This window comes from Crinia signifera, chromosome 5 (genome assembly GCF_055691185.1).
Source record: "Crinia signifera chromosome 5, ASM5569118v1, whole genome shotgun sequence".
Lineage (NCBI taxonomy): Eukaryota > Metazoa > Chordata > Amphibia > Anura > Myobatrachidae > Crinia > Crinia signifera.
In genome coordinates this window covers 161,277,328-161,304,724 of record NC_139221.1, presented here as the reverse complement: position 1 = coordinate 161,304,724, position 27,397 = coordinate 161,277,328, and the positions used below count along the sequence as shown (strand labels likewise).

The following is a 27,397-nucleotide window of genomic DNA, read 5'->3' as shown; positions in this document are numbered from 1 at the left end:
AACTTCTGTCAAGTACCTTATTGAAGTATTGAATGCAGTAAAATAGTGGAATTCAAAAATAAATTAAATCAAGATGGGGAGACAGAGACAATAAGTGTATTGGCATTTTTAACTGATGGTAAAATATATCAGTGAAAGGCCAAATTTTCAGGGCATACTGTGTGCTCCAGTGGCGCAATCGGTCAGCGCGCGGTACTTATAAGACAGTATCTGTTGAGCAATGCCGAGGTTGTGAGTTCAAGCCTCACCTGGAGCAGGAATATTTAGCTTTTTTTTCTTTTAATGATATCATTAGTCATTCATCTTCTGCTCTCGGAACATTTTTTATATGTAAGGATATTATAAAAAAGTAAAGCAAGAACATGAAATGCTAAGCAAACAGTAAGCCCCAGTGGCCTAATGGATAAGGCACTGGCCTCCTAAGCCAGGGATTGTGGGTTCAAGTCCCATCTGGGGTGTTTGTATTTATATCAACCATCTCAGCATTAGGGGTGGTTCTTTTAGCCTTGCTTCACCTGGATGCTGGATTTGCACAACAGTCCTGTTGAGTTGTGCTTGTTAATTGTTGCCACAGTAGCTACAAAATGACATTTATCATGATAACATTGTGGATTAGTGTCCTTAAAAGGTTTTTCTATAATTGAGGACCAAGGTTTAAAGACCCATCTTGGATGCATATTCCTTTGTTGCTCATTAGTCTTCACAAAAAATGATTCTTTTTTCAATGCTTGTGATTTTGTTCTTACAAGAAATCTCCATTTACCTCAACATTTCTGTAGAGTTTGTCTTGCAAATAAGTACCAGAGTGGCTGAAATATGACATTATCTAAGGCAATTGCTGATGGGAATCTTGAAGTCCTTTCTTGCATGTTGGAAGAATGGTATTTTTGATTTTATCATATTTCTTCTGCCACTCATCTTACTGTCATTGTAGATGGTAGAGTTGCAACAAACAACATATTCTTTTAATCAGACTACAATAATGATATAAGACTTTACATATTAAAATAGTGCATTATAAGACACATTAGTGTCAGTTTTCCTTATGCCACATTTTATATCTACTATCTTAACATAATTTTAGAAAAAATTAAATGAATTATTTTCCAATTTTGAGAAAATGATACAGTAAAACCTAGATATGAATTTTCTTAGCAAATTACACCTACGAATACATAAATCTAGCCAATAACACCAATGCGCGATACAAATCATTTCTTTATGCTGAGCATTTAACTTCTGTCAAGTACCTTATTGAAGTATTGAATGCAGTAAAATAGTGGAATTCAAAAAGAAATTAAATCAAGATGGGGAGACAGAGACAATAAGTGTATTGACATTTTTAACTGATGGTAAAATATATCAGTGAAAGGCCAAATTTTCAGGGCATACTGTGTGCTCCAGTGGCGCAATCGGTCAGCGCGCGGTACTTATAAGACAGTATCTGTTGAGCAATGCCGAGGTTGTGAGTTCAAGCCTCACCTGGAGCAGGAATGTTTAGCTTTTTTTTCTTTTAATGATATCATCAGTCATTCATCTTCTGCTCTCGGAACATTTTTTATATGTAAGGATATTATGAAAAAGTAAAGCAAGAACATGAAATGCTAAGCAAACAGTAAGCCCCAGTGGCCTAATGGATAAGGCACTGGCCTCCTAAGCCAGGGATTGTGGGTTCAAGTCCCATCTGGGGTGTTTGTATTTATATCAACCATCTCAGCATTAGGGGTGGTTCTTTTAGCCTTGCTTCACCTGGATGCTGGATTTGCACAACAGTCCTGTTGAGTTGTGCTTGTTAATTGTTGCCACAGTAGCTACAAAATGACATTTATCATGATAACATTGTGGATTAGTGTCCTTAAAAGGTTTTTCTATAATTGAGGACCAAGATTTAAAGACCCATCTTGGATGCATATTCCTTTGTTGCTCATTAGTCTTCACAAAAAATGATTCTTTTTTCAATGCTTGTGATTTTGTTCTTACAAGAAATCTCCATTTACCTCAACATTTCTGTAGAGTTTGTCTTGCAAATAAGTACCAGAGTGGCTGAAATATGACATTATCTAAGGCAATTGCTGATGGGAATCTTGAAGTCCTTTCTTGCATGTTGGAAGAATGGTATTTTTGATTTTATCATATTTCTTCTGCCACTCATCTTACATTTTTAACTGATGGTAAAATATATCAGTGAAAGGCCAAATTTTCAGGGCATATTGTGTGCTCCAGTGGCGCAATCGGTCAGCGCGCGGTACTTATAAGACAGTATCTGTTGAGCAATGCCGAGGTTGTGAGTTCAAGCCTCACCTGGAGCAGGAATATTTAGCTTTTTTTTCTTTTAATGATATCATCAGTCATTCATCTTCTGCTCTCGGAACATTTTTTATATGTAAGGATATTATGAAAAAGTAAAGCAAGAACATGAAATGCTAAGCAAACAGTAAGCCCCAGTGGCCTAATGGATAAGGCACTGGCCACCTAAGCCAGGGATTGTGGGTTCAAGTCCCATCTGGGGTGTTTGTATTTATATCAACCATCTCAGCATTAGGGGTGGTTCTTTTAGCCTTGCTTCACCTGGATGCTGGATTTGCACAACAGTCCTGTTGAGTTGTGCTTGTTAATTGTTGCCACAGTAGCTACAAAATGACATTTATCATGATAACATTGTGGATTAGTGTCCTTAAAAGGTTTTTCTATAATTGAGGACCAAGGTTTAAAGACCCATCTTGGATGCATATTCCTTTGTTGCTCATTAGTCTTCACAAAAAATGATTCTTTTTTCAATGCTTGTGATTTTGTTCTTACAAGAAATCTCCATTTACCTCAACATTTCTGTAAAGTTTGTCTTGCAAATAAGTACCAGAGTGGCTGAAATATGACATTATCTAAGGCAATTGCTGATGGGAATCTTGAAGTCCTTTCTTGCATGTTGGAAGAATGGTATTTTTGATTTTATCATATTTCTTCTGCCACTCATCTTACTGTCATTGTAGATGGTAGAGTTGCAACAAACAACATATTCTTTTAATCAGACTACAATAATGATATAAGACTTTACATATTAAAATAGTGCATTATAAGACACATTAGTGTCAGTTTTCCTTATGCCACATTTTATATCTACTATCTTAACATAATTTTAGAAAAAATTAAATGAATTATTTTCCAATTTTGAGAAAATGATACAGTAAAACCTAGATATGAATTTTCTTAGCAAATTACACCTACGAATACATAAATCTAGCCAATAACACCAATGCGCGATACAAATCATTTCTTTATGCTGAGCATTTAACTTCTGTCAAGTACCTTATTGAAGTATTGAATGCAGTAAAATAGTGGAATTCAAAAAGAAATTAAATCAAGATGGGGAGACAGAGACAATAAGTGTATTGACATTTTTAACTGATGGTAAAATATATCAGTGAAAGGCCAAATTTTCAGGGCATACTGTGTGCTCCAGTGGCGCAATCGGTCAGCGCGCGGTACTTATAAGACAGTATCTGTTGAGCAATGCCGAGGTTGTGAGTTCAAGCCTCACCTGGAGCAGGAATATTTAGCTTTTTTTTCTTTTAATGATATCATCAGTCATTCATCTTCTGCTCTCGGAACATTTTTTATATGTAAGGATATTATGAAAAAGTAAAGCAAGAACATGAAATGCTAAGCAAACAGTAAGCCCCAGTGGCCTAATGGATAAGGCACTGGCCTCCTAAGCCAGGGATTGTGGGTTCAAGTCCCATCTGGGGTGTTTGTATTTATATCAACCATCTCAGCATTAGGGGTGGTTCTTTTAGCCTTGCTTCACCTGGATGCTGGATTTGCACAACAGTCCTGTTGAGTTGTGCTTGTTAATTGTTGCCACAGTAGCTACAAAATGACATTTATCATGATAACATTGTGGATTAGTGTCCTTAAAAGGTTTTTCTATAATTGAGGACCAAGGTTTAAAGACCCATCTTGGATGCATATTCCTTTGTTGCTCATTAGTCTTCACAAAAAATGATTCTTTTTTCAATGCTTGTGATTTTGTTCTTACAAGAAATCTCCATTTACCTCAACATTTCTGTAGAGTTTGTCTTGCAAATAAGTACCAGAGTGGCTGAAATATGACATTATCTAAGGCAATTGCTGATGGGAATCTTGAAGTCCTTTCTTGCATGTTGGAAGAATGGTATTTTTGATTTTATCATATTTCTTCTGCCACTCATCTTACTGTCATTGTAGATGGTAGAGTTGCAACAAACAACATATTCTTTTAATCAGACTACAATAATGATATAAGACTTTACATATTAAAATAGTGCATTATAAGACACATTAGTGTCAGTTTTCCTTATGCCACATTTTATATCTACTATCTTAACATAATTTTAGAAAAAATTAAATGAATTATTTTCCAATTTTGAGAAAATGATACAGTAAAACCTAGATATGAATTTTCTTAGCAAATTACACCTACGAATACATAAATCTAGCCAATAACACCAATGCGCGATACAAATCATTTCTTTATGCTGAGCATTTAACTTCTGTCAAGTACCTTATTGAAGTATTGAATGCAGTAAAATAGTGGAATTCAAAAAGAAATTAAATCAAGATGGGGAGACAGAGACAATAAGTGTATTGACATTTTTAACTGATGGTAAAATATATCAGTGAAAGGCCAAATTTTCAGGGCATACTGTGTGCTCCAGTGGCGCAATCGGTCAGCGCGCGGTACTTATAAGACAGTATCTGTTGAGCAATGCCGAGGTTGTGAGTTCAAGCCTCACCTGGAGCAGGAATATTTAGCTTTTTTTTCTTTTAATGATATCATCAGTCATTCATCTTCTGCTCTCGGAACATTTTTTATATGTAAGGATATTATGAAAAAGTAAAGCAAGAACATGAAATGCTAAGCAAACAGTAAGCCCCAGTGGCCTAATGGATAAGGCACTGGCCTCCTAAGCCAGGGATTGTGGGTTCAAGTCCCATCTGGGGTGTTTGTATTTATATCAACCATCTCAGCATTAGGGGTGGTTCTTTTAGCCTTGCTTCACCTGGATGCTGGATTTGCACAACAGTCCTGTTGAGTTGTGCTTGTTAATTGTTGCCACAGTAGCTACAAAATGACATTTATCATGATAACATTGTGGATTAGTGTCCTTAAATGGTTTTTCTATAATTGAGGACCAAGGTTTAAAGACCCATCTTGGATGCATATTCCTTTGTTGCTCATTAGTCTTCACAAAAAATGATTCTTTTTTCAATGCTTGTGATTTTGTTCTTACAAGAAATCTCCATTTACCTCAACATTTCTGTAGAGTTTGTCTTGCAAATAAGTACCAGAGTGGCTGAAATATGACATTATCTAAGGCAATTGCTGATGGGAATCTTGAAGTCCTTTCTTGCATGTTGGAAGAATGGTATTTTTGATTTTATCATATTTCTTCTGCCACTCATCTTACTGTCATTGTAGATGGTAGAGTTGCAACAAACAACATATTCTTTTAATCAGACTACAATAATGATATAAGACTTTACATATTAAAATAGTGCATTATAAGACACATTAGTGTCAGTTTTCCTTATGCCACATTTTATATCTACTATCTTAACATAATTTTAGAAAAAATTAAATGAATTATTTTCCAATTTTGAGAAAATGATACAGTAAAACCTAGATATGAATTTTCTTAGCAAATTACACCTACGAATACATAAATCTAGCCAATAACACCAATGCGCGATACAAATCATTTCTTTATGCTGAGCATTTAACTTCTGTCAAGTACCTTATTGAAGTATTGAATGCAGTAAAATAGTGGAATTCAAAAAGAAATTAAATCAAGATGGGGAGACAGAGACAATAAGTGTATTGACATTTTTAACTGATGGTAAAATATATCAGTGAAAGGCCAAATTTTCAGGGCATACTGTGTGCTCCAGTGGCGCAATCGGTCAGCGCGCGGTACTTATAAGACAGTATCTGTTGAGCAATGCTGAGGTTGTGAGTTCAAGCCTCACCTGGAGCAGGAATATTTAGCTTTTTTTTCTTTTAATGATATCATCAGTCATTCATCTTCTGCTCTCGGAACATTTTTTATATGTAAGGATATTATGAAAAAGTAAAGCAAGAACATGAAATGCTAAGCAAACAGTAAGCCCCAGTGGCCTAATGGATAAGGCACTGGCCTCCTAAGCCAGGGATTGTGGGTTCAAGTCCCATCTGGGGTGTTTGTATTTATATCAACCATCTCAGCATTAGGGGTGGTTCTTTTAACCTTGCTTCACCTGGATGCTGGATTTGCACAACAGTCCTGTTGAGTTGTGCTTGTTAATTGTTGCCACAGTAGCTACAAAATGACATTTATCATGATAACATTGTGGATTAGTGTCCTTAAAAGGTTTTTCTATAATTGAGGACCAAGGTTTAAAGACCCATCTTGGATGCATATTCCTTTGTTGCTCATTAGTCTTCACAAAAAATGATTCTTTTTTCAATGCTTGTGATTTTGTTCTTACAAGAAATCTCCATTTACCTCAACATTTCTGTAGAGTTTGTCTTGCAAATAAGTACCAGAGTGGCTGAAATATGACATTATCTAAGGCAATTGCTGATGGGAATCTTGAAGTCCTTTCTTGCATGTTGGAAGAATGGTATTTTTGATTTTATCATATTTCTTCTGCCACTCATCTTACTGTCATTGTAGATGGTAGAGTTGCAACAAACAACATATTCTTTTAATCAGACTACAATAATGATATAAGACTTTACATATTAAAATAGTGCATTATAAGACACATTAGTGTCAGTTTTCCTTATGCCACATTTTATATCTACTATCTTAACATAATTTTAGAAAAAATTAAATGAATTATTTTCCAATTTTGAGAAAATGATACAGTAAAACCTAGATATGAATTTTCTTAGCAAATTACACCTACGAATACATAAATCTTGCCAATAACACCAATGCGCGATACAAATCATTTCTTTTTGCTGAGCATTTAACTTCTATCAAGTACCTTATTGAAGTATTGAATGCAGTAAAATAGTGGAATTCAAAAATAAATTAAATCAAGATGGGGAGACAGAGACAATAAGTGTATTGACATTTTTAACTGATGGTAAAATATATCAGTGAAAGGCCAAATTTTCAGGGCATATTGTGTGCTCCAGTGGCGCAATCGGTCAGCGCGCGGTACTTATAAGACAGTATCTGTTGAGCAATGCCGAGGTTGTGAGTTCAAGCCTCACCTGGAGCAGGAATATTTAGCTTTTTTTTCTTTTAATGATATCATCAGTCATTCATCTTCTGCTCTCGGAACATTTTTTATATGTAAGGATATTATGAAAAAGTAAAGCAAGAACATGAAATGCTAAGCAAACAGTAAGCCCCAGTGGCCTAATGGATAAGGCACTGGCCTCCTAAGCCAGGGATTGTGGGTTCAAGTCCCATCTGGGGTGTTTGTATTTATATCAACCATCTCAGCATTAGGGGTGGTTCTTTTAGCCTTGCTTCACCTGGATGCTGGATTTGCACAACAGTCCTGTTGAGTTGTGCTTGTTAATTGTTGCCACAGTAGCTACAAAATGACATTTATCATGATAACATTGTGGATTAGTGTCCTTAAAAGGTTTTTCTATAATTGAGGACCAAGGTTTAAAGACCCATCTTGGATGCATATTCCTTTGTTGCTCATTAGTCTTCACAAAAAATGATTCTTTTTTCAATGCTTGTGATTTTGTTCTTACAAGAAATCTCCATTTACCTCAACATTTCTGTAGAGTTTGTCTTGCAAATAAGTACCAGAGTGGCTGAAATATGACATTATCTAAGGCAATTGCTGATGGGAATCTTGAAGTCCTTTCTTGCATGTTGGAAGAATGGTATTTTTGATTTTATCATATTTCTTCTGCCACTCATCTTACTGTCATTGTAGATGGTAGAGTTGCAACAAACAACATATTCTTTTAATCAGACTACAATAATGATATAAGACTTTACATATTAAAATAGTGCATTATAAGACACATTAGTGTCAGTTTTCCTTATGCCACATTTTATATCTACTATCTTAACATAATTTTAGAAAAAATTAAATGAATTATTTTCCAATTTTGAGAAAATGATACAGTAAAACCTAGATATGAATTTTCTTAGCAAATTACACCTACGAATACATAAATCTAGCCAATAACACCAATGCGCGATACAAATCATTTCTTTATGCTGAGCATTTAACTTCTGTCAAGTACCTTATTGAAGTATTGAATGCAGTAAAATAGTGGAATTCAAAAAGAAATTAAATCAAGATGGGGAGACAGAGACAATAAGTGTATTGACATTTTTAACTGATGGTAAAATATATCAGTGAAAGGCCAAATTTTCAGGGCATACTGTGTGCTCCAGTGGCGCAATCGGTCAGCGCGCGGTACTTATAAGACAGTATCTGTTGAGCAATGCCGAGGTTGTGAGTTCAAGCCTCACCTGGAGCAGGAATATTTAGCTTTTTTTTCTTTTAATGATATCATCAGTCATTCATCTTCTGCTCTCGGAACATTTTTTATATGTAAGGATATTATGAAAAAGTAAAGCAAGAACATGAAATGCTAAGCAAACAGTAAGCCCCAGTGGCCTAATGGATAAGGCACTGGCCTCCTAAGCCAGGGATTGTGGGTTCAAGTCCCATCTGGGGTGTTTGTATTTATATCAACCATCTCAGCATTAGGGGTGGTTCTTTTAGCCTTGCTTCACCTGGATGCTGGATTTGCACAACAGTCCTGTTGAGTTGTGCTTGTTAATTGTTGCCACAGTAGCTACAAAATGACATTTATCATGATAACATTGTGGATTAGTGTCCTTAAATGGTTTTTCTATAATTGAGGACCAAGGTTTAAAGACCCATCTTGGATGCATATTCCTTTGTTGCTCATTAGTCTTCACAAAAAATGATTCTTTTTTCAATGCTTGTGATTTTGTTCTTACAAGAAATCTCCATTTACCTCAACATTTCTGTAGAGTTTGTCTTGCAAATAAGTACCAGAGTGGCTGAAATATGACATTATCTAAGGCAATTGCTGATGGGAATCTTGAAGTCCTTTCTTGCATGTTGGAAGAATGGTATTTTTGATTTTATCATATTTCTTCTGCCACTCATCTTACTGTCATTGTAGATGGTAGAGTTGCAACAAACAACATATTCTTTTAATCAGACTACAATAATGATATAAGACTTTACATATTAAAATAGTGCATTATAAGACACATTAGTGTCAGTTTTCCTTATGCCACATTTTATATCTACTATCTTAACATAATTTTAGAAAAAATTAAATGAATTATTTTCCAATTTTGAGAAAATGATACAGTAAAACCTAGATATGAATTTTCTTAGCAAATTACACCTACGAATACATAAATCTAGCCAATAACACCAATGCGCGATACAAATCATTTCTTTATGCTGAGCATTTAACTTCTGTCAAGTACCTTATTGAAGTATTGAATGCAGTAAAATAGTGGAATTCAAAAAGAAATTAAATCAAGATGGGGAGACAGAGACAATAAGTGTATTGACATTTTTAACTGATGGTAAAATATATCAGTGAAAGGCCAAATTTTCAGGGCATACTGTGTGCTCCAGTGGCGCAATCGGTCAGCGCGCGGTACTTATAAGACAGTATCTGTTGAGCAATGCTGAGGTTGTGAGTTCAAGCCTCACCTGGAGCAGGAATATTTAGCTTTTTTTTCTTTTAATGATATCATCAGTCATTCATCTTCTGCTCTCGGAACATTTTTTATATGTAAGGATATTATGAAAAAGTAAAGCAAGAACATGAAATGCTAAGCAAACAGTAAGCCCCAGTGGCCTAATGGATAAGGCACTGGCCTCCTAAGCCAGGGATTGTGGGTTCAAGTCCCATCTGGGGTGTTTGTATTTATATCAACCATCTCAGCATTAGGGGTGGTTCTTTTAGCCTTGCTTCACCTGGATGCTGGATTTGCACAACAGTCCTGTTGAGTTGTGCTTGTTAATTGTTGCCACAGTAGCTACAAAATGACATTTATCATGATAACATTGTGGATTAGTGTCCTTAAAAGGTTTTTCTATAATTGAGGACCAAGGTTTAAAGACCCATCTTGGATGCATATTCCTTTGTTGCTCATTAGTCTTCACAAAAAATGATTCTTTTTTCAATGCTTGTGATTTTGTTCTTACAAGAAATCTCCATTTACCTCAACATTTCTGTAGAGTTTGTCTTGCAAATAAGTACCAGAGTGGCTGAAATATGACATTATCTAAGGCAATTGCTGATGGGAATCTTGAAGTCCTTTCTTGCATGTTGGAAGAATGGTATTTTTGATTTTATCATATTTCTTCTGCCACTCATCTTACTGTCATTGTAGATGGTAGAGTTGCAACAAACAACATATTCTTTTAATCAGACTACAATAATGATATAAGACTTTACATATTAAAATAGTGCATTATAAGACACATTAGTGTCAGTTTTCCTTATGCCACATTTTATATCTACTATCTTAACATAATTTTAGAAAAAATTAAATGAATTATTTTCCAATTTTGAGAAAATGATACAGTAAAACCTATATATGAATTTTCTTAGCAAATTACACCTACGAATACATAAATCTAGCCAATAACACCAATGCGCGATACAAATCATTTCTTTATGCTGAGCATTTAACTTCTGTCAAGTACCTTATTGAAGTATTGAATGCAGTAAAATAGTGGAATTCAAAAAGAAATTAAATCAAGATGGGGAGACAGAGACAATAAGTGTATTGACATTTTTAACTGATGGTAAAATATATCAGTGAAAGGCCAAATTTTCAGGGCATACTGTGTGCTCCAGTGGCGCAATCGGTCAGCGCGCGGTACTGTTGAGCAATGTATCTGTTGAGCAATGCCGAGGTTGTGAGTTCAAGCCTCACCTGGAGCAGGAATATTTAGCTTTTTTTTCTTTTAATGATATCATCAGTCATTCATCTTCTGCTCTCGGAACATTTTTTATATGTAAGGATATTATGAAAAAGTAAAGCAAGAACATGAAATGCTAAGCAAACAGTAAGCCCCAGTGGCCTAATGGATAAGGCACTGGCCTCCTAAGCCAGGGATTGTGGGTTCAAGTCCCATCTGGGGTGTTTGTATTTATATCAACCATCTCAGCATTAGGGGTGGTTCTTTTAGCCTTGCTTCACCTGGATGCTGGATTTGCACAACAGTCCTGTTGAGTTGTGCTTGTTAATTGTTGCCACAGTAGCTACAAAATGACATTTATCATGATAACATTGTGGATTAGTGTCCTTAAATGGTTTTTCTATAATTGAGGACCAAGGTTTAAAGACCCATCTTGGATGCATATTCCTTTGTTGCTCATTAGTCTTCACAAAAAATGATTCTTTTTTCAATGCTTGTGATTTTGTTCTTACAAGAAATCTCCATTTACCTCAACATTTCTGTAGAGTTTGTCTTGCAAATAAGTACCAGAGTGGCTGAAATATGACATTATCTAAGGCAATTGCTGATGGGAATCTTGAAGTCCTTTCTTGCATGTTGGAAGAATGGTATTTTTGATTTTATCATATTTCTTCTGCCACTCATCTTACTGTCATTGTAGATGGTAGAGTTGCAACAAACAACATATTCTTTTAATCAGACTACAATAATGATATAAGACTTTACATATTAAAATAGTGCATTATAAGACACATTAGTGTCAGTTTTCCTTATGCCACATTTTATATCTACTATCTTAACATAATTTTAGAAAAAATTAAATGAATTATTTTCCAATTTTGAGAAAATGATACAGTAAAACCTAGATATGAATTTTCTTAGCAAATTACACCTACGAATACATAAATCTAGCCAATAACACCAATGCGCGATACAAATCATTTCTTTATGCTGAGCATTTAACTTCTGTCAAGTACCTTATTGAAGTATTGAATGCAGTAAAATAGTGGAATTCAAAAAGAAATTAAATCAAGATGGGGAGACAGAGACAATAAGTGTATTGACATTTTTAACTGATGGTAAAATATATCAGTGAAAGGCCAAATTTTCAGGGCATACTGTGTGCTCCAGTGGCGCAATCGGTCAGCGCGCGGTACTTATAAGACAGTATCTGTTGAGCAATGCTGAGGTTGTGAGTTCAAGCCTCACCTGGAGCAGGAATATTTAGCTTTTTTTTCTTTTAATGATATCATCAGTCATTCATCTTCTGCTCTCGGAACATTTTTTATATGTAAGGATATTATGAAAAAGTAAAGCAAGAACATGAAATGCTAAGCAAACAGTAAGCCCCAGTGGCCTAATGGATAAGGCACTGGCCTCCTAAGCCAGGGATTGTGGGTTCAAGTCCCATCTGGGGTGTTTGTATTTATATCAACCATCTCAGCATTAGGGGTGGTTCTTTTAACCTTGCTTCACCTGGATGCTGGATTTGCACAACAGTCCTGTTGAGTTGTGCTTGTTAATTGTTGCCACAGTAGCTACAAAATGACATTTATCATGATAACATTGTGGATTAGTGTCCTTAAAAGGTTTTTCTATAATTGAGGACCAAGGTTTAAAGACCCATCTTGGATGCATATTCCTTTGTTGCTCATTAGTCTTCACAAAAAATGATTCTTTTTTCAATGCTTGTGATTTTGTTCTTACAAGAAATCTCCATTTACCTCAACATTTCTGTAGAGTTTGTCTTGCAAATAAGTACCAGAGTGGCTGAAATATGACATTATCTAAGGCAATTGCTGATGGGAATCTTGAAGTCCTTTCTTGCATGTTGGAAGAATGGTATTTTTGATTTTATCATATTTCTTCTGCCACTCATCTTACTGTCATTGTAGATGGTAGAGTTGCAACAAACAACATATTCTTTTAATCAGACTACAATAATGATATAAGACTTTACATATTAAAATAGTGCATTATAAGACACATTAGTGTCAGTTTTCCATATGCCACATTTTATATCTACTATCTTAACATAATTTTAGAAAAAATTAAATTAATTATTTTCCAATTTTGAGAAAATGATACAGTAAAACCTAGATATGAATTTTCTTAGCAAATTACACCTACGAATACATAAATCTTGCCAATAACACCAATGCGCGATACAAATCATTTCTTTTTGCTGAGCATTTAACTTCTATCAAGTACCTTATTGAAGTATTGAATGCAGTAAAATAGTGGAATTCAAAAAGAAATTAAATCAAGATGGGGAGACAGAGACAATAAGTGTATTGACATTTTTAACTGATGGTAAAATATATCAGTGAAAGGCCAATTTTTCAGGGCATATTGTGTGCTCCAGTGGCGCAATCGGTCAGTGCGCGGTACTTATAAGACAGTATCTGTTGAGCAATGCCGAGGTTGTGAGTTCAAGCCTCACCTGGAGCAGGAATATTTAGCTTTTTTTTCTTTTAATGATATCATCAGTCATTCATCTTCTGCTCTCGGAACATTTTTTATATGTAAGGATATTATGAAAAAGTAAAGCAAGAACATGAAATGCTAAGCAAACAGTAAGCCCCAGTGGCCTAATGGATAAGGCACTGGCCTCCTAAGCCAGGGATTGTGGGTTCAAGTCCCATCTGGGGTGTTTGTATTTATATCAACCATCTCAGCATTAGGGGTGGTTCTTTTAGCCTTGCTTCACCTGGATGCTGGATTTGCACAACAGTCCTGTTGAGTTGTGCTTGTTAATTGTTGCCACAGTAGCTACAAAATGACATTTATCATGATAACATTGTGGATTAGTGTCCTTAAAAGGTTTTTCTATAATTGAGGACCAAGGTTTAAAGACCCATCTTGGATGCATATTCCTTTGTTGCTCATTAGTCTTCACAAAAAATGATTCTTTTTTCAATGCTTGTGATTTTGTTCTTACAAGAAATCTCCATTTACCTCAACATTTCTGTAGAGTTTGTCTTGCAAATAAGTACCAGAGTGGCTGAAATATGACATTATCTAAGGCAATTGCTGATGGGAATCTTGAAGTCCTTTCTTGCATGTTGGAAGAATGGTATTTTTGATTTTATCATATTTCTTCTGCCACTCATCTTACTGTCATTGTAGATGGTAGAGTTGCAACAAACAACATATTCTTTTAATCAGACTACAATAATGATATAAGACTTTACATATTAAAATAGTGCATTATAAGACACATTAGTGTAAGTTTTCCTTATGCCACATTTTATATCTACTATCTTAACATAATTTTAGAAAAAATTAAATGAATTATTTTCCAATTTTGAGAAAATGATACAGTAAAACCTAGATATGAATTTTCTTAGCAAATTACACCTACGAATACATAAATCTAGCCAATAACACCAATGCGCGATACAAATCATTTCTTTATGCTGAGCATTTAACTTCTGTCAAGTACCTTATTGAAGTATTGAATGCAGTAAAATAGTGGAATTCAAAAAGAAATTAAATCAAGATGGGGAGACAGAGACAATAAGTGTATTGACATTTTTAACTGATGGTAAAATATATCAGTGAAAGGCCAAATTTTCAGGGCATACTGTGTGCTCCAGTGGCGCAATCGGTCAGCGCGCGGTACTTATAAGACAGTATCTGTTGAGCAATGCCGAGGTTGTGAGTTCAAGCCTCACCTGGAGCAGGAATATTTAGCTTTTTTTTCTTTTAATGATATCATCAGTCATTCATCTTCTGCTCTCGGAACATTTTTTATATGTAAGGATATTATGAAAAAGTAAAGCAAGAACATGAAATGCTAAGCAAACAGTAAGCCCCAGTGGCCTAATGGATAAGGCACTGGCCTCCTAAGCCAGGGATTGTGGGTTCAAGTCCCATCTGGGGTGTTTGTATTTATATCAACCATCTCAGCATTAGGGGTGGTTCTTTTAGCCTTGCTTCACCTGGATGCTGGATTTGCACAACAGTCCTGTTGAGTTGTGCTTGTTAATTGTTGCCACAGTAGCTACAAAATGACATTTATCATGATAACATTGTGGATTAGTGTCCTTAAATGGTTTTTCTATAATTGAGGACCAAGGTTTAAAGACCCATCTTGGATGCATATTCCTTTGTTGCTCATTAGTCTTCACAAAAAATGATTCTTTTTTCAATGCTTGTGATTTTGTTCTTACAAGAAATCTCCATTTACCTCAACATTTCTGTAGAGTTTGTCTTGCAAATAAGTACCAGAGTGGCTGAAATATGACATTATCTAAGGCAATTGCTGATGGGAATCTTGAAGTCCTTTCTTGCATGTTGGAAGAATGGTATTTTTGATTTTATCATATTTCTTCTGCCACTCATCTTACTGTCATTGTAGATGGTAGAGTTGCAACAAACAACATATTCTTTTAATCAGACTACAATAATGATATAAGACTTTACATATTAAAATAGTGCATTATAAGACACATTAGTGTCAGTTTTCCTTATGCCACATTTTATATCTACTATCTTAACATAATTTTAGAAAAAATTAAATGAATTATTTTCCAATTTTGAGAAAATGATACAGTAAAACCTAGATATGAATTTTCTTAGCAAATTACACCTACGAATACATAAATCTAGCCAATAACACCAATGCGCGATACAAATCATTTCTTTATGCTGAGCATTTAACTTCTGTCAAGTACCTTATTGAAGTATTGAATGCAGTAAAATAGTGGAATTCAAAAAGAAATTAAATCAAGATGGGGAGACAGAGACAATAAGTGTATTGACATTTTTAACTGATGGTAAAATATATCAGTGAAAGGCCAAATTTTCAGGGCATACTGTGTGCTCCAGTGGCGCAATCGGTCAGCGCGCGGTACTTATAAGACAGTATCTGTTGAGCAATGCTGAGGTCGTGAGTTCAAGCCTCACCTGGAGCAGGAATATTTAGCTTTTTTTTCTTTTAATGATATCATCAGTCATTCATCTTCTGCTCTCGGAACATTTTTTATATGTAAGGATATTATGAAAAAGTAAAGCAAGAACATGAAATGCTAAGCAAACAGTAAGCCCCAGTGGCCTAATGGATAAGGCACTGGCCTCCTAAGCCAGGGATTGTGGGTTCAAGTCCCATCTGGGGTGTTTGTATTTATATCAACCATCTCAGCATTAGGGGTGGTTCTTTTAACCTTGCTTCACCTGGATGCTGGATTTGCACAACAGTCCTGTTGAGTTGTGCTTGTTAATTGTTGCCACAGTAGCTACAAAATGACATTTATCATGATAACATTGTGGATTAGTGTCCTTAAAAGGTTTTTCTATAATTGAGGACCAAGGTTTAAAGACCCATCTTGGATGCATATTCCTTTGTTGCTCATTAGTCTTCACAAAAAATGATTCTTTTTTCAATGCTTGTGATTTTGTTCTTACAAGAAATCTCCATTTACCTCAACATTTCTGTAGAGTTTGTCTTGCAAATAAGTACCAGAGTGGCTGAAATATGACATTATCTAAGGCAATTGCTGATGGGAATCTTGAAGTCCTTTCTTGCATGTTGGAAGAATGGTATTTTTGATTTTATCATATTTCTTCTGCCACTCATCTTACTGTCATTGTAGATGGTAGAGTTGCAACAAACAACATATTCTTTTAATCAGACTACAATAATGATATAAGACTTTACATATTAAAATAGTGCATTATAAGACACATTAGTGTCAGTTTTCCTTATGCCACATTTTATATCTACTATCTTAACATAATTTTAGAAAAAATTAAATGAATTATTTTCCAATTTTGAGAAAATGATACAGTAAAACCTAGATATGAATTTTCTTAGCAAATTACACCTACGAATACATAAATCTAGCCAATAACACCAATGCGCGATACAAATCATTTCTTTATGCTGAGCATTTAACTTCTGTCAAGTACCTTATTGAAGTATTGAATGCAGTAAAATAGTGGAATTCAAAAAGAAATTAAATCAAGATGGGGAGACAGAGACAATAAGTGTATTGACATTTTTAACTGATGGTAAAATATATCAGTGAAAGGCCAAATTTTCAGGGCATACTGTGTGCTCCAGTGGCGCAATCGGTCAGCGCGCGGTACTTATAAGACAGTATCTGTTGAGCAATGCCGAGGTTGTGAGTTCAAGCCTCACCTGGAGCAGGAATATTTAGCTTTTTTTTCTTTTAATGATATCATCAGTCATTCATCTTCTGCTCTCGGAACATTTTTTATATGTAAGGATATTATGAAAAAGTAAAGCAAGAACATGAAATGCTAAGCAAACAGTAAGCCCCAGTGGCCTAATGGATAAGGCACTGGCCTCCTAAGCCAGGGATTGTGGGTTCAAGTCCCATCTGGGGTGTTTGTATTTATATCAACCGTCTCAGCATTAGGGGTGGTTCTTTTAGCCTTGCTTCACCTGGATGCTGGATTTGCACAACAGTCCTGTTGAGTTGTGCTTGTTAATTGTTGCCACAGTAGCTACAAAATGACATTTATCATGATAACATTGTGGATTAGTGTCCTTAAAAGGTTTTTCTATAATTGAGGACCAAGGTTTAAAGACCCATCTTGGATGCATATTCCTTTGTTGCTCATTAGTCTTCACAAAAAATGATTCTTTTTTCAATGCTTGTGATTTTGTTCTTACAAGAAATCTCCATTTACCTCAACATTTCTGTAGAGTTTGTCTTGCAAATAAGTACCAGAGTGGCTGAAATATGACATTATCTAAGGCAATTGCTGATGGTAATCTTGAAGTCCTTTCTTGCATGTTGGAAGAATGGTATTTTTGATTTTATCATATTTCTTCTGCCACTCATCTTACTGTCATTGTAGATGGTAGAGTTGCAACAAACAACATATTCTTTTAATCAGACTACAATAATGATATAAGACTTTACATATTAAAATAGTGCATTATAAGACACATTAGTGTCAGTTTTCCTTATGCCACATTTTATATCTACTATCTTAACATAATTTTAGAAAAAATTAAATGAATTATTTTCCAATTTTGAGAAAATGATACAGTAAAACCTAGATATGAATTTTCTTAGCAAATTACACCTACGAATACATAAATCTTGCCAATAACACCAATGCGCGATACAAATCATTTCTTTTTGCTGAGCATTTAACTTCTATCAAGTACCTTATTGAAGTATTGAATGCAGTAAAATAGTGGAATTCAAAAATAAATTAAATCAAGATGGGGAGACAGAGACAATAAGTGTATTGACATTTTTAACTGATGGTAAAATATATCAGTGAAAGGCCAAATTTTCAGGGCATATTGTGTGCTCCAGTGGTGCAATCGGTCAGCGCGCGGTACTTATAAGACAGTATCTGTTGAGCAATGCCGAGGTTGTGAGTTCAAGCCTCACCTGGAGCAGGAATATTTAGCTTTTTTTTCTTTTAATGATATCATCAGTCATTCATCTTCTGCTCTCGGAACATTTTTTATATGTAAGGATATTATGAAAAAGTAAAGCAAGAACATGAAACGCTAAGCAAACAGTAAGCCCCAGTGGCCTAATGGATAAGGCACTGGCCTCCTAAGCCAGGGATTGTGGGTTCAAGTCCCATCTGGGGTGTTTGTATTTATATCAACCATCTCAGCATTAGGGGTGGTTCTTTTAGCCGTGCTTCACCTGGATGCTGGATTTGCACAACAGTCCTGTTGAGTTGTGCTTGTTAATTGTTGCCACAGTAGCTACAAAATGACATTTATCATGATAACATTGTGGATTAGTGTCCTTAAAAGGTTTTTCTATAATTGAGGACCAAGGTTTAAAGACCCATCTTGGATGCATATTCCTTTGTTGCTCATTAGTCTTCACAAAAAATGATTCTTTTTTCAATGCTTGTGATTTTGTTCTTACAAGAAATCTCCATTTACCTCAACATTTCTGTAGAGTTTGTCTTGCAAATAAGTACCAGAGTGGCTGAAATATGACATTATCTAAGGCAATTGCTGATGGGAATCTTGAAGTCCTTTCTTGCATGTTGGAAGAATGGTATTTTTGATTTTATCATATTTCTTCTGCCACTCATCTTACTGTCATTGTAGATGGTAGAGTTGCAACAAACAACATATTCTTTTAATCAGACTACAATAATGATATAAGACTTTACATATTAAAATAGTGCATTATAAGACACATTAGTGTCAGTTTTCCTTATGCCACATTTTATATCTACTATCTTAACATAATTTTAGAAAAAATTAAATGAATTATTTTCCAATTTTGAGAAAATGATACAGTAAAACCTAGATATGAATTTTCTTAGCAAATTACACCTACGAATACATAAATCTAGCCAATAACACCAATGCGCGATACAAATCATTTCTTTATGCTGAGCATTTAACTTCTGTCAAGTACCTTATTGAAGTATTGAATGCAGTAAAATAGTGGAATTCAAAAAGAAATTAAATCAAGATGGGGAGACAGAGACAATAAGTGTATTGACATTTTTAACTGATGGTAAAATATATCAGTGAAAGGCCAAATTTTCAGGGCATACTGTGTGCTCCAGTGGCGCAATCAGTCAGCGCGCGGTACTTATAAGACAGTATCTGTTGAGCAATGCCGAGGTTGTGAGTTCAAGCCACACCTGGAGCAGGAATATTTAGCTTTTTTTTCTTTTAATGATATCATCAGTCATTCATCTTCTGCTCTCGGAACATTTTTTATATGTAAGGATATTATGAAAAAGTAAAGCAAGAACATGAAATGCTAAGCAAACAGTAAGCCCCAGTGGCCTAATGGATAAGGCACTGGCCTCCTAAGCCAGGGATTGTGGGTTCAAGTCCCATCTGGGGTGTTTGTATTTATATCAACCATCTCAGCATTAGGGGTGGTTCTTTTAGCCTTGGTTCACCTGGATGCTGGATTTGCACAACAGTCCTGTTGAGTTGTGCTTGTTAATTGTTGCCACAGTAGCTACAAAATGACATTTATCATGATAACATTGTGGATTAGTGTCCTTAAAAGGTTTTTCTATAATTGAGGACCAAGGTTTAAAGACCCATCTTGGATGCATATTCCTTTGTTGCTCATTAGTCTTCACAAAAAATGATTCTTTTTTCAATGCTTGTGATTTTGTTCTTACAAGAAATCTCCATTTACCTCAACATTTCTGTAGAGTTTGTCTTGCAAATAAGTACCAGAGTGGCTGAAATATGACATTATCTAAGGCAATTGCTGATGGGAATCTTGAAGTCCTTTCTTGCATGTTGGAAGAATGGTATTTTTGATTTTATCATATTTCTTCTGCCACTCATCTTACTGTCATTGTAGATGGTAGAGTTGCAACAAACAACATATTCTTTTAATCAGACTACAATAATGATATAAGACTTTACATATTAAAATAGTGCATTATAAGACACATTAGTGTCAGTTTTCCTTATGCCACATTTTATATCTACTATCTTAACATAATTTTAGAAAAAATTAAATGAATTATTTTCCAATTTTGAGAAAATGATACAGTAAAACCTAGATATGAATTTTCTTAGCAAATTACACCTACGAATACATAAATCTAGCCAATAACACCAATGCGCGATACAAATCATTTCTTTATGCTGAGCATTTAACTTCTGTCAAGTACCTTATTGAAGTATTGAATGCAGTAAAATAGTGGAATTCAAAAAGAAATTAAATCAAGATGGGGAGACAGAGACAATAAGTGTATTGACATTTTTAACTGATGGTAAAATATATCAGTGAAAGGCCAAATTTTCAGGGCATACTGTGTGCTCCAGTGGCGCAATCAGTCAGCGCGCGGTACTTATAAGACAGTATCTGTTGAGCAATGCCGAGGTTGTGAGTTCAAGCCACACCTGGAGCAGGAATATTTAGCTTTTTTTTCTTTTAATGATATCATCAGTCATTCATCTTCTGCTCTCGGAACATTTTTTATATGTAAGGATATTATGAAAAAGTAAAGCAAGAACATGAAATGCTAAGCAAACAGTAAGCCCCAGTGGCCTAATGGATAAGGCACTGGCCTCCTAAGCCAGAGATTGTGGGTTCAAGTCCCATCTGGGGTGTTTGTATTTATATCAACCATCTCAGCATTAGGGGTGGTTCTTTTAGCCTTGGTTCACCTGGATGCTGGATTTGCACAACAGTCCTGTTGAGTTGTGCTTGTTAATTGTTGCCACAGTAGCTACAAAATGACATTTATCATGATAACATTGTGGATTAGTGTCCTTAAAAGGTTTTTCTATAATTGAGGACCAAGGTTTAAAGACCCATCTTGGATGCATATTCCTTTGTTGCTCATTAGTCTTCACAAAAAATGATTCTTTTTTCAATGCTTGTGATTTTGTTCTTACAAGAAATCTCCATTTACCTCAACATTTCTGTAGAGTTTGTCTTGCAAATAAGTACCAGAGTGGCTGAAATATGACATTATCTAAGGCAATTGCTGATGGGAATCTTGAAGTCCTTTCTTGCATGTTGGAAGAATGGTATTTTTGATTTTATCATATTTCTTCTGCCACTCATCTTACTGTCATTGTAGATGGTAGAGTTGCAACAAACAACATATTCTTTTAATCAGACTACAATAATGATATAAGACTTTACATATTAAAATAGTGCATTATAAGACACATTAGTGTCAGTTTTCCTTATGCCACATTTTATATCTACTATCTTAACATAATTTTAGAAAAAATTAAATGAATTATTTTCCAATTTTGAGAAAATGATACAGTAAAACCTAGATATGAATTTTCTTAGCAAATTACACCTACGAATACATAAATCTAGCCAATAACACCAATGCGCGATACAAATCATTTCTTTATGCTGAGCATTTAACTTCTGTCAAGTACCTTATTGAAGTATTGAATGCAGTAAAATAGTGGAATTCAAATAGAAATTAAATCAAGATGGGGAGACAGAGACAATAAGTGTATTGACATTTTTAACTGATGGTAAAATATATCAGTGAAAGGCCAAATTTTCAGGGCATACTGTGTGCTCCAGTGGCGCAATCGGTCAGCGCGCGGTACTTATAAGACAGTATCTGTTGAGCAATGCCGAGGTTGTGAGTTCAAGCCTCACCTGGAGCAGGAATATTTAGCTTTTTTTTCTTTTAATGATATCATCAGTCATTCATCTTCTGCTCTCGGAACATTTTTTATATGTAAGGATATTATGAAAAAGTAAAGCAAGAACATGAAATTCTAAGCAAACAGTAAGCCCCAGTGGCCTAATGGATAAGGCACTGGCCTCCTAAGCCAGGAAATGTGGGTTCAAGTCCCATCTGGGGTGTTTGTATTTATATCAACCATCTCAGCATTAGGGGTGGTTCTTTTAGCCTTGCTTCACCTGGATGCTGGATTTGCACAACAGTCCTGTTGAGTTGTGCTTGTTAATTGTTGCCACAGTAGCTACAAAATGACATTTATCATGATAACATTGTGGATTAGTGTCCTTAAAAGGTTTTTCTATAATTGAGGACCAAGGTTTAAAGACCCATCTTGGATGCATATTCCTTTGTTGCTCATTAGTCTTCACAAAAAATGATTCTTTTTTCAATGCTTGTGATTTTGTTCTTACAAGAAATCTCCATTTACCTCAACATTTCTGTAGAGTTTGTCTTGCAAATAAGTACCAGAGTGGCTGAAATATGACATTATCTAAGGCAATTGCTGATGGGAATCTTGAAGTCCTTTCTTGCATGTTGGAAGAATGGTATTTTTGATTTTATCATATTTCTTCTGCCACAGATCTTACTGTCATTGTAGATGGTAGAGTTGCAACAAACAACATATTCTTTTAATCAGACTACAATAATGATATAAGACTTTACATATTAAAATAGTGCATTATAAGACACATTAGTGTCAGTTTTCCTTATGCCACATTTTATATCTACTATCTTAACATAATTTTAGAAAAAATTAAATGAATTATTTTCCAATTTTGAGAAAATGATACAGTAAAACCTAGATATGAATTTTCTTAGCAAATTACACCTACGAATACATAAATCTTGCCAATAACACCAATGCGCGATACAAATCATTTCTTTTTGCTGAGCATTTAACTTCTATCAAGTACCTTATTGAAGTATTGAATGCAGTAAAATAGTGGAATTCAAAAATAAATTAAATCAAGATGGGGAGACAGAGACAATAAGTGTATTGACATTTTTAACTGATGGTAAAATATATCAGTGAAAGGCCAAATTTTCAGGGCATACTGTGTGCTCCAGTGGCGCAATCGGTCAGCGCGCGGTACTTATAAGACAGTATCTGTTGAGCAATGCCGAGGTTGTGAGTTCAAGCCTCACCTGGAGCAGGAATATTTAGCTTTTTTTTCTTTTAATGATATCATCAGTCATTCATCTTCTGCTCTCGGAACATTTTTTATATGTAAGGATATTATGAAAAAGTAAAGCAAGAACATGAAATGCTAAGCAAACAGTAAGCCCCAGTGGCCTAATGGATAAGGCACTGGCCTCCTAAGCCAGGGATTGTGGGTTCAAGTCCCATCTGGGGTGTTTGTATTTATATCAACCATCTCAGCATTAGGGGTGGTTCTTTTAGCCTTGCTTCACCTGGATGCTGGATTTGCACAACAGTCCTGTTGAGTTGTGCTTGTTAATTGTTGCCACAGTAGCTACAAAATGACATTTATCATGATAACATTGTGGATTAGTGTCCTTAAAAGGTTTTTCTATAATTGAGGACCAAGGTTTAAAGACCCATCTTGGATGCATATTCCTTTGTTGCTCATTAGTCTTCACAAAAAATGATTCTTTTTTCAATGCTTGTGATTTTGTTCTTACAAGAAATCTCCATTTACCTCAACATTTCTGTAGAGTTTGTCTTGCAAATAAGTACCAGAGTGGCTGAAATATGACATTATCTAAGGCAATTGCTGATGGGAATCTTGAAGTCCTTTCTTGCATGTTGGAAGAATGGTATTTTTGATTTTATCATATTTCTTCTGCCACTCATCTTACTGTCATTGTAGATGGTAGAGTTGCAACAAACAACATATTCTTTTAATCAGACTACAATAATGATATAAGACTTTACATATTAAAATAGTGCATTATAAGACACATTAGTGTCAGTTTTCCTTATGCCACATTTTATATCTACTATCTTAACATAATTTTAGAAAAAATTAAATGAATTATTTTCCAATTTTGAGAAAATGATACAGTAAAACCTAGATATGAATTTTCTTAGCAAATTACACCTACGAATACATAAATCTAGCCAATAACACCAATGCGCGATACAAATCATTTCTTTATGCTGAGCATTTAACTTCTGTCAAGTACCTTATTGAAGTATTGAATGCAGTAAAATAGTGGAATTCAAAAAGAAATTAAATCAAGATGGGGAGACAGAGACAATAAGTGTATTGACATTTTTAACTGATGGTAAAATATATCAGTGAAAGGCCAAATTTTCAGGGCATACTGTGTGCTCCAGTGGCGCAATCGGTCAGCGCGCGGTACTTATAAGACAGTATCTGTTGAGCAATGCCGAGGTTGTGAGTTCAAGCCTCACCTGGAGCAGGAATATTTAGCTTTTTTTTCTTTTAATGATATCATCAGTCATTCATCTTCTGCTCTCGGAACATTTTTTATATGTAAGGATATTATGAAAAAGTAAAGCAAGAACATGAAATGCTAAGCAAACAGTAAGCCCCAGTGGCCTAATGGATAAGGCACTGGCCTCCTAAGCCAGGGATTGTGGGTTCAAGTCCCATCTGGGGTGTTTGTATTTATATCAACCATCTCAGCATTAGGGGTGGTTCTTTTAGCCTTGCTTCACCTGGATGCTGGATTTGCACAACAGTCCTGTTGAGTTGTGCTTGTTAATTGTTGCCACAGTAGCTACAAAATGACATTTATCATGATAACATTGTGGATTAGTGTCCTTAAAAGGTTTTTCTATAATTGAGGACCAAGGTTTAAAGACCCATCTTGGATGCATATTCCTTTGTTGCTCATTAGTCTTCACAAAAAATGATTCTTTTTTCAATGCTTGTGATTTTGTTCTTACAAGAAATCTCCATTTACCTCAACATTTCTGTAGAGTTTGTCTTGCAAATAAGTACCAGAGTGGCTGAAATATGACATTATCTAAGGCAATTGCTGATGGGAATCTTGAAGTCCTTTCTTGCATGTTGGAAGAATGGTATTTTTGATTTTATCATATTTCTTCTGCCACTCATCTTACTGTCATTGTAGATGGTAGAGTTGCAACAAACAACATATTCTTTTAATCAGACTACAATAATGATATAAGACTTTACATATTAAAATAGTGCATTATAAGACACATTAGTGTCAGTTTTCCTTATGCCACATTTTATATCTACTATCTTAACATAATTTTAGAAAAAATTAAATGAATTATTTTCCAATTTTGAGAAAATGATACAGTAAAACCTAGATATGAATTTTCTTAGCAAATTACACCTACGAATACATAAATCTAGCCAATAACACCAATGCGCGATACAAATCATTTCTTTATGCTGAGCATTTAACTTCTGTCAAGTACCTTATTGAAGTATTGAATGCAGTAAAATAGTGGAATTCAAAAAGAAATTAAATCAAGATGGGGAGACAGAGACAATAAGTGTATTGACATTTTTAACTGATGGTAAAATATATCAGTGAAAGGCCAAATTTTCAGGGCATACTGTGTGCTCCAGTGGTGCAATCGGTCAGCTCGCGGTACTTATAAGACAGTATCTGTTGAGCAATGCCGAGGTTGTGAGTTCAAGCCTCACCTGGAGCAGGAATATTTAGCTTTTTTTTCTTTTAATGATATCATCAGTCATTCATCTTCTGCTCTCGGAACATTTTTTATATGTAAGGATATTATGAAAAAGTAAAGCAAGAACATGAAATGCTAAGCAAACAGTAAGCCCCAGTGGCCTAATGGATAAGGCACTGGCCTCCTAAGCCAGGGATTGTGGGTTCAAGTCCCATCTGGGGTGTTTGTATTTATATCAACCATCTCAGCATTAGGGGTGTTTTTTTTAGCCTTGCTTCACCTGGATGCTGGATTTGCACAACAGTCCTGTTGAGTTGTGCTTGTTAATTGTTGCCACAGTAGCTACAAAATGACATTTATCATGATAACATTGTGGATTAGTGTCCTTAAAAGGTTTTTCTATAATTGAGGACCAAGGTTTAAAGACCCATCTTGGATGCATATTCCTTTGTTGCTCATTAGTCTTCACAAAAAATGATTCTTTTTTCAATGCTTGTGATTTTGTTCTTACAAGAAATCTCCATTTACCTCAACATTTCTGTAGAGTTTGTCTTGCAAATAAGTACCAGAGTGGCTGAAATATGACATTATCTAAGGCAATTGCTGATGGGAATCTTGAAGTCCTTTCTTGCATGTTGGAAGAATGGTATTTTTGATTTTATCATATTTCTTCTGCCACTCATCTTACTGTCATTGTAGATGGTAGAGTTGCAACAAACAACATATTCTTTTAATCAGACTACAATAATGATATAAGACTTTACATATTAAAATAGTGCATTATAAGACACATTAGTGTCCGTTTTCCTTATGCCACATTTTATATCTACTATCTTAACATAATTTTAGAAAAAATTAAATGAATTATTTTCCAATTTTGAGAAAATGATACAGTAAAACCTAGATATGAATTTTCTTAGCAAATTACACCTACGAATACATAAATCTAGCCAATAACACCAATGCGCGATACAAATCATTTCTTTATGCTGAGCATTTAACTTCTGTCAAGTACCTTATTGAAGTATTGAATGCAGTAAAATAGTGGAATTCAAAAATAAATTAAATCAAGATGGGGAGACAGAGACAATAAGTGTATTGGCATTTTTAACTGATGGTAAAATATATCAGTGAAAGGCCAAATTTTCAGGGCATACTGTGTGCTCCAGTGGCGCAATCGGTCAGCGCGCGGTACTTATAAGACAGTATCTGTTGAGCAATGCCGAGGTTGTGAGTTCAAGCCTCACCTGGAGCAGGAATATTTAGCTTTTTTTTCTTTTAATGATATCATTAGTCATTCATCTTCTGCTCTCGGAACATTTTTTATATGTAAGGATATTATGAAAAAGTAAAGCAAGAACATGAAATGCTAAGCAAACAGTAAGCCCCAGTGGCCTAATGGATAAGGCACTGGCCTCCTAAGCCAGGGATTGTGGGTTCAAGTCCCATCTGGGGTGTTTGTATTTATATCAACCATCTCAGCATTAGGGGTGGTTCTTTTAGCCTTGCTTCACCTGGATGCTGGATTTGCACAACAGTCCTGTTGAGTTGTGCTTGTTAATTGTTGCCACAGTAGCTACAAAATGACATTTATCATGATAACATTGTGGATTAGTGTCCTTAAAAGGTTTTTCTTTAATTGAGGACCAAGGTTTAAAGACC

At 35.0% G+C, this 27,397-nt stretch overlaps 43 non-coding genes across 43 annotated transcripts; all 43 read left to right on the top strand.

The window, feature by feature from the left end:
• Positions 1-163: 163 nt before the first annotated feature.
• On the top strand, positions 164-256 carry TRNAI-UAU (transfer RNA isoleucine (anticodon UAU)). The gene is given in 2 exon segments: positions 164-201; positions 221-256. It is a non-coding gene; the product is annotated as a tRNA-Ile (tRNA).
• Positions 257-385: 129 nt separating this feature from the next.
• TRNAR-CCU (transfer RNA arginine (anticodon CCU)) lies at positions 386-458 on the top strand. Its single transcript has one exon. It is a non-coding gene; the product is annotated as a tRNA-Arg (tRNA).
• Positions 459-1,397: 939 nt separating this feature from the next.
• TRNAI-UAU (transfer RNA isoleucine (anticodon UAU)) lies at positions 1,398-1,490 on the top strand. Its single transcript is given in 2 exon segments — positions 1,398-1,435; positions 1,455-1,490. It is a non-coding gene; the product is annotated as a tRNA-Ile (tRNA).
• A 129-nt stretch (positions 1,491-1,619) lies between these two features.
• Positions 1,620-1,692, top strand: TRNAR-CCU (transfer RNA arginine (anticodon CCU)). The gene has a single exon. It is a non-coding gene; the product is annotated as a tRNA-Arg (tRNA).
• A 524-nt stretch (positions 1,693-2,216) lies between these two features.
• On the top strand, positions 2,217-2,309 carry TRNAI-UAU (transfer RNA isoleucine (anticodon UAU)). Its single transcript is given in 2 exon segments — positions 2,217-2,254; positions 2,274-2,309. It is a non-coding gene; the product is annotated as a tRNA-Ile (tRNA).
• Positions 2,310-2,438: 129 nt separating this feature from the next.
• On the top strand, positions 2,439-2,511 carry TRNAR-CCU (transfer RNA arginine (anticodon CCU)). The gene has a single exon. It is a non-coding gene; the product is annotated as a tRNA-Arg (tRNA).
• A 939-nt stretch (positions 2,512-3,450) lies between these two features.
• TRNAI-UAU (transfer RNA isoleucine (anticodon UAU)) lies at positions 3,451-3,543 on the top strand. The gene is given in 2 exon segments: positions 3,451-3,488; positions 3,508-3,543. It is a non-coding gene; the product is annotated as a tRNA-Ile (tRNA).
• Positions 3,544-3,672: 129 nt separating this feature from the next.
• Positions 3,673-3,745, top strand: TRNAR-CCU (transfer RNA arginine (anticodon CCU)). The gene has a single exon. It is a non-coding gene; the product is annotated as a tRNA-Arg (tRNA).
• A 939-nt stretch (positions 3,746-4,684) lies between these two features.
• TRNAI-UAU (transfer RNA isoleucine (anticodon UAU)) lies at positions 4,685-4,777 on the top strand. The gene is given in 2 exon segments: positions 4,685-4,722; positions 4,742-4,777. It is a non-coding gene; the product is annotated as a tRNA-Ile (tRNA).
• A 129-nt stretch (positions 4,778-4,906) lies between these two features.
• On the top strand, positions 4,907-4,979 carry TRNAR-CCU (transfer RNA arginine (anticodon CCU)). The gene has a single exon. It is a non-coding gene; the product is annotated as a tRNA-Arg (tRNA).
• A 939-nt stretch (positions 4,980-5,918) lies between these two features.
• On the top strand, positions 5,919-6,011 carry TRNAI-UAU (transfer RNA isoleucine (anticodon UAU)). Its single transcript is given in 2 exon segments — positions 5,919-5,956; positions 5,976-6,011. It is a non-coding gene; the product is annotated as a tRNA-Ile (tRNA).
• Positions 6,012-6,140: 129 nt separating this feature from the next.
• TRNAR-CCU (transfer RNA arginine (anticodon CCU)) lies at positions 6,141-6,213 on the top strand. Its single transcript has one exon. It is a non-coding gene; the product is annotated as a tRNA-Arg (tRNA).
• Positions 6,214-7,152: 939 nt separating this feature from the next.
• On the top strand, positions 7,153-7,245 carry TRNAI-UAU (transfer RNA isoleucine (anticodon UAU)). The gene is given in 2 exon segments: positions 7,153-7,190; positions 7,210-7,245. It is a non-coding gene; the product is annotated as a tRNA-Ile (tRNA).
• Positions 7,246-7,374: 129 nt separating this feature from the next.
• Positions 7,375-7,447, top strand: TRNAR-CCU (transfer RNA arginine (anticodon CCU)). Its single transcript has one exon. It is a non-coding gene; the product is annotated as a tRNA-Arg (tRNA).
• Positions 7,448-8,386: 939 nt separating this feature from the next.
• Positions 8,387-8,479, top strand: TRNAI-UAU (transfer RNA isoleucine (anticodon UAU)). Its single transcript is given in 2 exon segments — positions 8,387-8,424; positions 8,444-8,479. It is a non-coding gene; the product is annotated as a tRNA-Ile (tRNA).
• A 129-nt stretch (positions 8,480-8,608) lies between these two features.
• TRNAR-CCU (transfer RNA arginine (anticodon CCU)) lies at positions 8,609-8,681 on the top strand. Its single transcript has one exon. It is a non-coding gene; the product is annotated as a tRNA-Arg (tRNA).
• Positions 8,682-9,620: 939 nt separating this feature from the next.
• Positions 9,621-9,713, top strand: TRNAI-UAU (transfer RNA isoleucine (anticodon UAU)). The gene is given in 2 exon segments: positions 9,621-9,658; positions 9,678-9,713. It is a non-coding gene; the product is annotated as a tRNA-Ile (tRNA).
• A 129-nt stretch (positions 9,714-9,842) lies between these two features.
• Positions 9,843-9,915, top strand: TRNAR-CCU (transfer RNA arginine (anticodon CCU)). The gene has a single exon. It is a non-coding gene; the product is annotated as a tRNA-Arg (tRNA).
• A 1,162-nt stretch (positions 9,916-11,077) lies between these two features.
• Positions 11,078-11,150, top strand: TRNAR-CCU (transfer RNA arginine (anticodon CCU)). The gene has a single exon. It is a non-coding gene; the product is annotated as a tRNA-Arg (tRNA).
• A 939-nt stretch (positions 11,151-12,089) lies between these two features.
• Positions 12,090-12,182, top strand: TRNAI-UAU (transfer RNA isoleucine (anticodon UAU)). The gene is given in 2 exon segments: positions 12,090-12,127; positions 12,147-12,182. It is a non-coding gene; the product is annotated as a tRNA-Ile (tRNA).
• Positions 12,183-12,311: 129 nt separating this feature from the next.
• On the top strand, positions 12,312-12,384 carry TRNAR-CCU (transfer RNA arginine (anticodon CCU)). Its single transcript has one exon. It is a non-coding gene; the product is annotated as a tRNA-Arg (tRNA).
• A 939-nt stretch (positions 12,385-13,323) lies between these two features.
• On the top strand, positions 13,324-13,416 carry TRNAI-UAU (transfer RNA isoleucine (anticodon UAU)). The gene is given in 2 exon segments: positions 13,324-13,361; positions 13,381-13,416. It is a non-coding gene; the product is annotated as a tRNA-Ile (tRNA).
• Positions 13,417-13,545: 129 nt separating this feature from the next.
• TRNAR-CCU (transfer RNA arginine (anticodon CCU)) lies at positions 13,546-13,618 on the top strand. The gene has a single exon. It is a non-coding gene; the product is annotated as a tRNA-Arg (tRNA).
• A 939-nt stretch (positions 13,619-14,557) lies between these two features.
• On the top strand, positions 14,558-14,650 carry TRNAI-UAU (transfer RNA isoleucine (anticodon UAU)). The gene is given in 2 exon segments: positions 14,558-14,595; positions 14,615-14,650. It is a non-coding gene; the product is annotated as a tRNA-Ile (tRNA).
• A 129-nt stretch (positions 14,651-14,779) lies between these two features.
• Positions 14,780-14,852, top strand: TRNAR-CCU (transfer RNA arginine (anticodon CCU)). Its single transcript has one exon. It is a non-coding gene; the product is annotated as a tRNA-Arg (tRNA).
• Positions 14,853-15,791: 939 nt separating this feature from the next.
• TRNAI-UAU (transfer RNA isoleucine (anticodon UAU)) lies at positions 15,792-15,884 on the top strand. Its single transcript is given in 2 exon segments — positions 15,792-15,829; positions 15,849-15,884. It is a non-coding gene; the product is annotated as a tRNA-Ile (tRNA).
• Positions 15,885-16,013: 129 nt separating this feature from the next.
• TRNAR-CCU (transfer RNA arginine (anticodon CCU)) lies at positions 16,014-16,086 on the top strand. The gene has a single exon. It is a non-coding gene; the product is annotated as a tRNA-Arg (tRNA).
• Positions 16,087-17,025: 939 nt separating this feature from the next.
• TRNAI-UAU (transfer RNA isoleucine (anticodon UAU)) lies at positions 17,026-17,118 on the top strand. The gene is given in 2 exon segments: positions 17,026-17,063; positions 17,083-17,118. It is a non-coding gene; the product is annotated as a tRNA-Ile (tRNA).
• A 129-nt stretch (positions 17,119-17,247) lies between these two features.
• Positions 17,248-17,320, top strand: TRNAR-CCU (transfer RNA arginine (anticodon CCU)). Its single transcript has one exon. It is a non-coding gene; the product is annotated as a tRNA-Arg (tRNA).
• Positions 17,321-18,259: 939 nt separating this feature from the next.
• Positions 18,260-18,352, top strand: TRNAI-UAU (transfer RNA isoleucine (anticodon UAU)). The gene is given in 2 exon segments: positions 18,260-18,297; positions 18,317-18,352. It is a non-coding gene; the product is annotated as a tRNA-Ile (tRNA).
• A 129-nt stretch (positions 18,353-18,481) lies between these two features.
• On the top strand, positions 18,482-18,554 carry TRNAR-CCU (transfer RNA arginine (anticodon CCU)). The gene has a single exon. It is a non-coding gene; the product is annotated as a tRNA-Arg (tRNA).
• A 1,161-nt stretch (positions 18,555-19,715) lies between these two features.
• On the top strand, positions 19,716-19,788 carry TRNAR-CCU (transfer RNA arginine (anticodon CCU)). Its single transcript has one exon. It is a non-coding gene; the product is annotated as a tRNA-Arg (tRNA).
• Positions 19,789-20,949: 1,161 nt separating this feature from the next.
• TRNAR-CCU (transfer RNA arginine (anticodon CCU)) lies at positions 20,950-21,022 on the top strand. Its single transcript has one exon. It is a non-coding gene; the product is annotated as a tRNA-Arg (tRNA).
• A 939-nt stretch (positions 21,023-21,961) lies between these two features.
• TRNAI-UAU (transfer RNA isoleucine (anticodon UAU)) lies at positions 21,962-22,054 on the top strand. The gene is given in 2 exon segments: positions 21,962-21,999; positions 22,019-22,054. It is a non-coding gene; the product is annotated as a tRNA-Ile (tRNA).
• A 129-nt stretch (positions 22,055-22,183) lies between these two features.
• TRNAR-CCU (transfer RNA arginine (anticodon CCU)) lies at positions 22,184-22,256 on the top strand. Its single transcript has one exon. It is a non-coding gene; the product is annotated as a tRNA-Arg (tRNA).
• A 939-nt stretch (positions 22,257-23,195) lies between these two features.
• TRNAI-UAU (transfer RNA isoleucine (anticodon UAU)) lies at positions 23,196-23,288 on the top strand. Its single transcript is given in 2 exon segments — positions 23,196-23,233; positions 23,253-23,288. It is a non-coding gene; the product is annotated as a tRNA-Ile (tRNA).
• A 129-nt stretch (positions 23,289-23,417) lies between these two features.
• On the top strand, positions 23,418-23,490 carry TRNAR-CCU (transfer RNA arginine (anticodon CCU)). The gene has a single exon. It is a non-coding gene; the product is annotated as a tRNA-Arg (tRNA).
• Positions 23,491-24,429: 939 nt separating this feature from the next.
• On the top strand, positions 24,430-24,522 carry TRNAI-UAU (transfer RNA isoleucine (anticodon UAU)). Its single transcript is given in 2 exon segments — positions 24,430-24,467; positions 24,487-24,522. It is a non-coding gene; the product is annotated as a tRNA-Ile (tRNA).
• A 129-nt stretch (positions 24,523-24,651) lies between these two features.
• TRNAR-CCU (transfer RNA arginine (anticodon CCU)) lies at positions 24,652-24,724 on the top strand. The gene has a single exon. It is a non-coding gene; the product is annotated as a tRNA-Arg (tRNA).
• A 939-nt stretch (positions 24,725-25,663) lies between these two features.
• Positions 25,664-25,756, top strand: TRNAI-UAU (transfer RNA isoleucine (anticodon UAU)). The gene is given in 2 exon segments: positions 25,664-25,701; positions 25,721-25,756. It is a non-coding gene; the product is annotated as a tRNA-Ile (tRNA).
• A 129-nt stretch (positions 25,757-25,885) lies between these two features.
• On the top strand, positions 25,886-25,958 carry TRNAR-CCU (transfer RNA arginine (anticodon CCU)). Its single transcript has one exon. It is a non-coding gene; the product is annotated as a tRNA-Arg (tRNA).
• A 939-nt stretch (positions 25,959-26,897) lies between these two features.
• Positions 26,898-26,990, top strand: TRNAI-UAU (transfer RNA isoleucine (anticodon UAU)). The gene is given in 2 exon segments: positions 26,898-26,935; positions 26,955-26,990. It is a non-coding gene; the product is annotated as a tRNA-Ile (tRNA).
• A 129-nt stretch (positions 26,991-27,119) lies between these two features.
• On the top strand, positions 27,120-27,192 carry TRNAR-CCU (transfer RNA arginine (anticodon CCU)). The gene has a single exon. It is a non-coding gene; the product is annotated as a tRNA-Arg (tRNA).
• Positions 27,193-27,397: the final 205 nt, after the last annotated feature.